We start from the raw sequence: 11,450 nt of genomic DNA on the forward strand, positions 1-11,450 counted from the left end.
GGCAAATTTGGAATATCGTCACAAATTTATTCCAAACTGGAAATGGCTTCATGGCCAATGCCATGCCACTTGCCAGACCTGGCTCCCCAACACCTTGTTAGCTGTACAACGCGGCTAGGTATCCGAGGTCAAAGAATACGTAGGTAAGTACCGGTTGTTTACAAACAGCAGAGCCGACCCGCCCTCAGCACCCAATGACCATGCTCGGACCGCCGGAGGACAGCGATGACGCCGGACGCCGGCTGATGACGCGATTCCGACCGTCAGCGGCGCGGCGGAATGATGACGTCCCGCGGCAGACGTCACCGTGGAGTCATCTGCATCTCCGACCCGCCGGACCGCGGAACGGTAGCGCGCCGAGGCAAGGTCGCCCGCGAGTCCAGCTCGGTAAACTCGCAAACATGCATACCGGCGCGTCCGTGGCGCGCGTGACCATTGGCGGCGTGCGGTGAGTCGGAGGGCACCTGGGAAATCCGAGCTGTCGCACCGCATGGGTGGGTGGCCATCCAGGGGCACGGCAGTTTGTATGCAAATTTGGAGGGCCTCAAGGGGAGCTCTGACGCTGATTTCCGGTCTATAATAACGAACTAAAATAGCGAAAGTTGCATTTTACGACTATCTTATGGACAAGTATGTATTTGGTGTTTTCAACGTGAATTTAATTCCATCCAATTATGAAAAGTTACCTTACTCGTAAAATGTGATGTTTGAAAAATATATATGCGCTATAAAAATAGGTTAATTTTTTACCGTGAACTTCGTTTGGCTTGGTCGTGAATTTACAGAATTTATAAATTTATGCGAATTTACAAAACTCTAAATAATAATGAATTCGCAAATTACTCAGGAAGTGTTGATAAAGGTGCAAGAATGATATGATTTCTGAGTAGCGAGGACGGTAAGAATGAGGGTAAATGTTAGGGGAGAGTGGTGCAGGAGGCCCCCCCTTAAGCTCAGTTGCTATTCTTAGACAACTGATAATATTTAAGAGCTAACGTGTGCATGCGCTGTGAGCATGCACCATTTTCCCATACATATTTGCATTCAAAATGAATCTAGGGGGTACACAAACCGTAAACTTTAACATTTTGGAAAAAGTTGCAAAAGGGCCTCTTACACTATGGGTATGGTAAGACGCCCCCCCCCCTCGGGCGTTTTACAAGTCAAGTCGACTTGTAAAAGACGCTTTGCGAACACAGCTGCAAGGCCTTGCAGCTGTGTTCGCAAAGCGTCTTTTACAAGTCGACTTGACTTGTAAAACGCCCGAGGGGGGGGGCGTCTTACCATACCCATAGTGTAAGAGGCCCTTTTGCCTTTTTTTAAAAGGCCTGCCTTTTATTTCGAAAAGCTAAGCAAATACGGTGTTATCGAAACCAATAACACTTCCAAAGCGCTCGAACAATGCGAAAACTAGCACAACCAAACGCTGATGACCAACGAAAATTGTACCTATTACCTCTAAGAAAGGAAACAGAAAAAAGAAACAAAAGCAAACTCCTTGAAAAAAGAATGCCACGCCTGCCGCAGGTGCAGGCGTTTTAGCATCGGGGGCGTTTTTTATCGGGGGGCGTTTTATCATCCTCGAAGGGAGGGCCTCTTAAAAAAATGCAGTGTTTTAACGTCACAATATTTATGGTTTATGAGACATTTGCAGCGCACCAGAACATGGTCTATTCTGAATCTAACATGTGACAATTTCGATGAGATAAGATTGCATTTGATAGCCATTGTTTTTTCAGATATATAAGGGTGATAAAGATGCATATATCTAGCAAGTAAAGGGGCAAAAACAGAAACAGGCTTACCAAAAGTCGCTGCGACGCACCTGATGCCTCAGGTTTCGTGAGTTGTTGTTTCAAGAGGGCTTCTGCTTTACAAGAACATTAAAAAATAAATAACATTATTGGTTTGGTAAAAAAAGCGATGGGGCCTCTTACCGACCCTGGGCGTCTTACACGGATCTACCCTAAAGATGTGCAAAAAAACCTTGACTTATCAATGCCGTTTTTAAACCAGTTTTGCAGTTTTCTTCAAGATTTATGTTAAACATATTCGTTACCTTGAGCGTAATAACTGTATTTGCCGAGTGTCGTTTTCCTGTATAGTTGTTCGCTGATTATTGTAATATGCATTTTCGATCTAGCATATTTCTATCAAAATTAGCTTTATACGAGCATAATAAAACATTCTATGAAGTAAAAGCTAAGGACTATAGGAACTTAACTTCATCAAGGACATTTAGGTAGTGGTCTACGAATAAACCATTTGATGAAAGCGCAGCTCAAACCAAGGGCTATCGCCGTGCTGATATGGCCGGCGCCCCAACATTCATTGCCACGCCAATCGTGCGCCTTTTAAGGCCTTCACTGGTACAGTGTCGAGACCGCCACCCCAATATGGATAACCCGTGCCGTGTCACGCCGTTCATTTTTGTTGATTCTCGGACGCAAAAATGCTGCTCAGGCTCAAGTCACAGGTGCCGCTAACGGCTAACTGATGGTTCTCCGTTCTGGAAATCCCGTTATCCGATTGGGATCACAACTGGTTCCTCTCACGTTTTATACACCAGAGGCCTGTTTCACTAAAAACTTGTATTTACAAGTGTTTGTAGTTTACAATTCATAAGTATTTTTACCAACTACGTAAAAACCGATTTCACTAAGCTTCATCGCCAGTGGCACCTCCGATAAGAAATTGTTTGCAAATAAACTTGTAAACAGTAAAAACGTTTTTAATCAAGAACTATAGCATGTTAAAGGTATTGCTTCTTTGTATCAAATATTGTCTAGTATTCATGTCAACAGCTGCCTAATTAAATTATAAATAATGATGCTGTTGGAAAACGATATAAATGATAGTTCATATTGTCCTATTATTGAGAGAAAATAATACGCAAAACATTTGACAGCAGAAGACTGTTGAATGCAATTATGGCGCGCGAATGACAAAACATGACGATATTTTAATACCGATTATTTTGCTTCTTAGGGTGTGTGCTAAGTAAAAATTGAGCATGAAACGACTTAACAAAGCATAGTTGTTCTAAATATATGACTGTTTTGCATTATTGCACAAAAACAATCAAAATTCCGAACGTCAGGACCACTGGAATTTCAGGTTTGTAATTACGATGTTTTCTTTCAAGTTTCTGGTCTTCGTGAAACAGAAAGTTTGCGATTCCCATGTTTTCTAGCAAACTTTTTCTTGTAAAAAAAGTTTGGAAATTTTAAACTCAAAACTCATGTTCAAAGGTTTCGTGAAATCCAAATCTCAAATGTTGGTAATTATTTCTTGTAAACTCAAGCTTTTTCTTTGTAAATACAAGTTTTATTTGTTAGTGAAACAGGCCTCAGGTATAAAAACGTGTTGAGCAAATAACTTATAAAAATGACAGCAGCCAAAAATTATTTCCATTGAAAGTAACTTGCCATCACTCCCTGGCCGGTGGCCGTTATTTCAAACAATGTTTTACATCTTTAGTCTAAATGAGGTTTTGACATAATTTGAACCGTGCCCTATCTCAGTGCACATTAACAGATAAAACATAACAAAGACGACAGCTCTGCACGTATTTCTGTCGCGCTTGATATTCCACCATGCACTGGAATGAGACCTACATACATTAACTCATACGTACTCACTACTTGCTGCTTCTCAGAAACGTCAATTTCATTCAGGGGCGTTTGAACTGGTGTCCAGCACCTACACCGTGCTCTTTTTCGCTCTACACATTTGTGTGTGATTGGTATTTTTATATTTACTTTTATGCGCTTAATGTTGCATTACAACAGTGCCCAGAAGTGGCAGCCTACAGCCTACTACCACCAAAGCACGTAATGCTGTTAAGATGAGAAAGTCCGCGAATCTTTGCTGATTACTTATTTGAATTGTACCACTTTTTCAAACATGGCTTTGTTCCAAACAAATAACAGCATTTGGAGGTGAATTGCGGCCTCAGTAAACTAAGCCGATGACCATGTAAAGCGTTTTAGCGTTATTTAGATTGTTTTGTGTGAGTGTCACAACTAAAAAGCAAGTTTTATTTTAATTTTGATCATCGATATTTGCCCATTTTCCTCTTTAACCCGCGCGGGGCTGGGGTCTCCAGCCGAACGCGCGGGGCTGGGGGGGGTAAATTTTACCCCCCCCTGTTATCTCCCGAACTAACGGTCCGATTTGGAAAATTCAAACGCCAATCGAAAGCTCTCATCACGAACTACTAAAAACATGTACTTAATTTAAAGTTTGAGGTCAAGGTCAAGGTCAGGTCAAGGGTACAAATTGCAAGTTTCTACAGTATCGGCCTTGCACCGTAGTTGCCGAAGAATGGAGTCATGGACTGAGACTGATCGCCCAAAACGTGTTCTTAGGCTACCAAGACAATATTCGTTGCATACAATATCATTCAGAGGTCAAGGTCAAGGTCAGGTCAGGTCAGGTCAGGTCACCAAAAAACAAAATATAGAAAAGGGCATATGCGACACATGTTAGAATTCAATAGGCACACTCAATAAGTGATATGGACCACCTCTGGATGAATTTCAGGTCGAGGTCAGGTCAAGGTCAGGTCAAGTGAGGTCAAATTTGGAAGTTGGTTGTTAAGGCCTAAAAAGGTGTCTATCTGATGCAGTTTTTCACGGCGAATCGAATGGTGCTATTTTTGTTTCCGTACGAGGTCCAGAACGTCCAAAAAAGTCATTTTTCAAAAATTTTGTGTGTCGTGACGTCATAAAATTTTGAATAACTCCCACATTTTTGAACCGATTCTTCTAAAATTTGGTATGTAGGTGCACATAGACCACTTCTCTGACATATATTCCGGTTTTTTCGATAGACTCAAAATTTTGGATTTTATAATGATTTTCCCAAAAAAGTCAGTTTTTTGAAAAAATTTAGGCCAAAATCCAAAATTTTCAAAAAACCGAGATAGCCATTTGATAGACAAAGTAAAATTACGTATAACCTTTTTTGTTACGTCTTGATTACTTTAAAAATGAAGATGTTAGCGGCGTTTGAACTTTTGCCGTTTTTGAGGCGAAAATGACGAACATGACGTCACTAAAACGTCAATTTCTCAAAAATTTTCCGACGGATTTTGCTCAAATTTTCAGGGAACGTGTCAAATTGATGTAAGAAAAGGTACTGAAAGTTTGGCGGCGCTGCGCGCCGCCGTTTTTGAGATATCGCAAAAATTCGCGAGGGGGGTAAAATTTACCCCCCCCCAGCCCCGCGCGGGTTAATCGTTTTCCTTTCATGTTTTGGCTTATTGGACACAACAAAACTTCATCATAAGTGATTTATGATTGCCGAGTATTGTCTTTGCATAAATGTTCTCCAGCGTTAGCAGCCTGCTAGCAATGCTGATATACCGTCTACTAAGGACACCTCAGCCGGACCAGTGTCCCTTTTCTCGCCGCTCTACATACATGCACCGCTCCATGCAGACCTGAGACCGAGATAACGCTGCTTCTTGAGAACTCAGCACACATGACAGGGTAAAAACATCTAGATTTCCGAGCAAGCTCTTATCAGCAGTTTTACTGCGAAACTCGCTGAGCTGTTGTCATTGGAATGCACTCGATGGGCCTGTTCTGGTTACTGGGGTGCTGCAGGTGCAAAGGCAGACAGACAGACAGACAGACAGACAGACAGACAGACAGACAGACAAACAGACAGACAGACAGACAGACAGACAGACAGACAGACAGACAGACTGACAGACAGACAGACAGACAGACAGACAGACAGACAGACAGACAGACAGACAGACAGACAGACAGACAGACAGACAGACAGACAGACAGACAGACAGACAGACAGACAGACAAACAGACAGACTGACAGACACAAACAGACTGACAGACGCACAGACAGACGGACGGACGGACGGACGGACGGACAGACAGACAGACACAGTCAACACAGACAGACAGACAGACAGACAGACAAGCAGACAGATACAGGCAGCATAGACAGGCACACAGACAGACAGACAGACAGACAGACAGACAGACAGACAGACAGACACAGTCAGCACAGACACACTGTCAGTCAGCAGAGACAGTCGCAGTCAGCACAGACAGACAGACAGACAGACAGACAGACAGACAGACAGACAGACAGACAGACAGACAGACAGACAGACAGACAGACAGACAGACGGACAGTCGCAGTCAGCACAGACAGACAGAGCGCCGACCGTCAGCCCGTCGGCGAGTTGCGAGCTCTGTGCGCTGACGCCGCCGTGCTGACGTCAGCAGTGTAGACGATTGCGGCGTATTGAACGTCTCGCCAGTGGCGTCAGGGCAAAGGTCATCTGTGACGACCAAGCGATCGGGCCCCGCACCACAACCGTGCCTGCTCCGCTGCCCAAGAGGTCCAGAGCTGTTGCTGTTGAAATGCTTATGATCAACGGCTTGATATGCTTTTCATGAAACGATGTTCAGCGCGAATAGTTTTATTCGTGATTGACATTAAAAATGTGTGCTTTTTTATTCAGTCGTACTTACTGCTTTTTCTGCTATTTTGTTTTTCGGCAGTACCTTCAGCAAGTAGCAGAAGATGCGTTTAAATCTGACCTATGCAATGCAAACTTTACTGCCCCGATATATGTCTAATGTTTTATTATTCATTTATCATACAAGACGATTCAGGATATCAAATTACAAAAACACACACACACACTCGCAAGCATTGCTTCTAAGCAAAGCCCTGAAACTTACAGTCGGTCTTTCAGAACATAGGCGTAGGAACAGGGGGGGCCAGGTGGGCAAGTGCCCACCCACTTTTCGAGGTGGGGGGGGCCAACCATGTGTTTTGGCCCACCCACCTTTTACTCGAGGCCCCTCGTCTTGATTTGAGAGGACGTCGTCACCTTCCAGAATAAACAAACTCGGTAAAAATAAGTTCCACGAATCCCCACGCACGGACTCCAAGGGGCCGTGATGGATCTAAGGAGGCCCTCTGTTCATACTTGTCAGTCGAAGCCCCTGAGACTGATGGCCTGAGAGGCCCTAGTGGATCTGAGGAGGCCCCAACATCCACACTGGTCTGGGGAGGCCCCTGACACTGACGGTCTGGGAGGCCCCTCTATCCACACTAGTCAGAGGTCTGAGACTGGTGGTCTGGGAGGCCCCTCCATCCACACTAGTCAGAATAGGCCCCTGACACTGGCGGTCTAGCCAAGGCCCCCTACCCTCACTAGTCAGAGGAGGCCCCTCTATCCTCAATAGGCAGAAGAGGCCCCTGAGACTGATGGTCTGGGAGGCCTATCCATCTACACTGTAGTCAGAGGAGGCCCCTGAGACTGATGACCTGAGAGGCCCTTATAATCACACCAGGCAGAAGAGGCTCATGAGACTGATGGACTGAGAGGCCCTTCTAACTATTCATACTGGCCACAGGAGACCCCCAAAACTTTCGGTCTGGGAGTTCCCTCAATCCGGCACCAGTCAGAAGAGTCCCCTGAGAGTGATGGCCTGAGAAGCCCTTATATTCACACTAGGCAGAGGAGGCCCCTGAGACTGATGGTATGAGAGGCCCTCGATATTCACACCAGTCAGAAGAGGCCCCCGAGGCTGATGGCTGTGAGGCCCTTCTGTTCATATAACTGGCCACTGGAGGCCCCTGAAACCGGTGGTCTGGGAGGGCCCTGTATCCACACTAGTCAGAAGAGGCCCCTGAGACCGATGGTCTGAGAGGCTCTTATATTCATACTGGCCACAAGAGGCCCCTGAGACTGATAGTCAGAGAGGTCCACTCCCAATGAATCTGAGGGGCCCTCTATCCACATTTACACTTTTCTAGGGAGGCCCCCGAGACTGATGGTCTGAGAGGCCCGTTTATTTATACTGTCCACAAGAGCCCCCTGAGATTAATGGTCTGAGAGGCTCTTCTATTTTATACTAACCAGAGGAGGCCCCCAGGATTGATGGTCTAACAGGACATTCTATTTATACTAGCCAGAGGAGGCCCATGAGACTGATGGTCTGAGAGGCCCTTCTATTCAAACTAAGCAGATGAGGCCCCTGAGAATGATAGTCCGAAGAGCCATGCGGAGGCAACTGGCCGTGGCCATATTTCGGCTCGGTAGGGCCCCACAGAGCTCATGAGAGCACCTCAAGGGCTCCTAAGTAGACACGCTTATCCCCATAAGGGTGCCACGCCGGCTTCTGAAGGCTCCTGGTAGGCATCTAAGGGCCCTTTCCGGCCTCTAACGGCTCCACCCGCCTGTGATGGCTCCACACCAGTGTTTATGAGCGTCACACAGCGGCGCCTTTGAGGGTCATACTAGTGTCTCTTAGGGCCCTATATCGGTGGCTCTGTGGGCCACCACACCTGTGCATCTCAAGGCTCTATAGGTACATCTGAAGGACCCACACCGACACCTCTGAGGGCTCCACACCAGTATCTCGGAGCTCTGAAGGCCCCACACCGGTGACTCTGAGGACTCACCGGCTCCTGAGAGCACCATGTTGATGTCTAACGGCTCCACAAGGCCACTGAAGGCACCACACACACAAGCTCTTACTGAGCTCTAATGTCCAAGTACCGGCCTCTGAGGGATTTAAGCCAGCGCATTCATAGCTCCACACCAGCAATTGTAAGGGCTTCACACTGAAGTATCTGAGGGTTCCACACCGGTGTCTCTAAGGGCCACATACCGGCAACTCTGAGGGCCGCATACCGGCGTCTCCGAGGGTTCACATCTGGCGGGCACCCATCAGCGACTGAAGGTCCCACACTGTCGACTCCGAGAGCCCCATCTGCGTCAGGGAGCACCATGCCATGCCGTCTCTAAGAACCACAGCGGCTCCTCCGTACGAAAGATGGGCGTCTGCATGCCAAAGGGGAGCGGTTCTGAGACAGTAGGGCACCTACGTGCAACAGAGGGGCGCCTATGAAGCCCATAGGGGCGCCTCAATGCGAAAGAGGGGCGCCTCTGAGGCCTACATATATGGGCGTCCACATGCAATAGAGGTCTGCAGACTGCAATTGATCAATGCCATGGGGGTGCAATGTGCATTCATAAGAAACAGGGGCGCCGGCATGGCAAAGAGAGGCGCCTTCAAGTGTCCATAAAAGAGAGACGCCTATGATAAGCGCACATTGTATGTGACAACGGGGCGACTGTGGGACATATAGGGATGTCTCTGATGACTATACATAGGGCGCTTATATGCCAAAGAGGGTGCCTATGAAGCTAATGGGGGCACCTGGGAAACGAGGAAGACATTTTTGTAAGGGTTTTCAGGGGTCATGCGCCGTTTGCGGCAAATAGATAATAAAAAAGTCGGAGGGGGAATAAGTTTTAAAAATGGCGCGGACTTCCCGCACTGTTCGCGGTTACGCCCCTGGCCCCTGGGTACATCTGCCCGATCTCAGCAGCTAGATTTGTTGGTCATACTTGAAAGCAGCCAGCAGGACGAGGCAAAAGTTGGAGGCCCCTGAAAGCAGGAGGCCCCCTGGAAAAGGAGGCCCCTTGACAGGGTGGCCCACCCACTTTTCATGACGTTCCTACGCCCGTGTTTCAGAAGGCGATCATTTATTTGCCTCTACCTCTACTTGGCTCTTTTAGTACCCACTGATCAAGTGGATCCAGTTTTCAAGTACGTTCTAAAACGCAATAGCGTGACATATCAGTCGAAGAAATCCCACGTCTTTGGCTGCACGACTGTGTTTTCACGAAGGTATTTGCGATATCCGTAAAAATTACCGCGGCATTTTGTGTTCGTGGGTAACAAGGGGCTTTAGAAGTGGCTGCACCTGCAGCTGCATTCCTTGCTACATTTAATAACGCTCAGAAATATCAGCGCTGCTTATCTAATTGAACTGTGACTTGTAAGGTAAACAACCGATAATAAGAGAAGTAAAATATTTTGTCTTTGAAAAGGAACACAACCGTTACGTCAGCACCGCGACCATTGTCCTCTGCTATTCCCAAAATACTAAATGTGCGAGCTGACGCTGACAAATTCGCGTTGCCTCTGTTGCCGCCCACGTCGCATGAGCACACACCGTGTGCCTGCCATGGCGACGGTCAATACCTTGCGGCATTAACCTGCTGTATGCAGAGACTACAGAGCCGCCGTCAGCCGAGTCAATAGAGCCACAGTGACGTCAGCAGGCCACGAGTTGAAAGGAGACGCACAGGTAGGGTGACGTCAGCGGCTCGATCAATGTTTCATGGTGAGCATTCAGCTGGATTGTTCGTAGTGCTGGCGTGAATTGGTAGCGCACACAGCAAAAACGCGAAACATTAACACTGAATAGCCAACAGCATAGCAAAAGACCTCGCAACATTAACATTGAATAGCCAAGAGCCAATAAGAAACATAGGTATTAGGTATGCCACTGAAAATAGCCATAAGAATAATGACAAAGCTGTGGTAGAACAGCTGGAGGGAGGGAGAGGCATAATTTCCATTTTTGTTTTGCGTCAAAGCTCCTTATAATTTATCTGTTGTGCATCCCGCCCAGAGGCAAGAGTGCTGAAAATATTCTCGAATTGTTTTTCACGCTAAAACGCATTGACTGATTTTATCAAGAATGTTAGAAGTTCAAAATGCTGCTTCCATCCGCATCATCCGCCGTTTGTAAGCCTAGCCAACAACCGATTGCATTTGTCTGCATAGTTACACCTATCAGGATTCAGTAAGTTTCCGACTGAGGCGACCGCCGCTGGCGGTGGAACTGGCGTAACTGGCCGACGGCCGTCACCTGCGTCCCCGTCACCATCCGACCCGCCGCCACCAGCATCCAGGCCATGAACATCGAGCACTGAGCACTGAGCAGCGCCTGTATCAGAAAATCCAGTCGTCACGTCACGCCGGCTCACACCGGCCGCCGCGCCGCACTGGGGGCCCGCGCGCGCCGAATAAGGCGCGGCTTATCGGCGGCGCGGTCGGCGCCTGCACTGCTCGGGTGGAGCTCGCGAACGGGTTCTGGTCGGCCGCACCTTGCAGCGAGCACGGCAGGTCGGCGCCAGGCCGACCGACTCAAAATGGCCGCCGAGCCGGGGGCGTGCTGCGCCGACCGGCCGGCTCAGGAACACCGTCACCGCTCGCCGCAATTAAACTGATGACCAGTATAATACAGATAGGAAATAACGCTCCGTGCTTATTTATCTTTCCAAAAGTAGGCATTGAATGCTACTTTTTAAGCTTATCATCATGAAACGAATTAAAATATAAAGTTTTACAGCATACCCACTGCTTATATGTATGCAGGCAAATTGAGCTTGAACCGTCAGCCAGGCATTTGCAATCGCCCAAGTTAAGGCTTCCTAGCACCCTAGAGACCATCTTTGAGCTGGCATGACCCTTAAGAGTTGCATTAATGATGGGTTTCAGGTCGGGAACTATGCCGGGAATAATGCTAGCCGGCTCAAATGGTCCTCGCTCACATTAAAGCAATACCCTGGCATTAACCGGCGCGAGAGCTCCATGCTG

Source organism: Amphibalanus amphitrite, unplaced genomic scaffold (assembly GCF_019059575.1).
Source record: "Amphibalanus amphitrite isolate SeventyFive unplaced genomic scaffold, NRLGWU_Aamphi_draft 000441F_arrow, whole genome shotgun sequence".
NCBI lineage: Eukaryota > Metazoa > Arthropoda > Thecostraca > Balanomorpha > Balanidae > Amphibalanus > Amphibalanus amphitrite.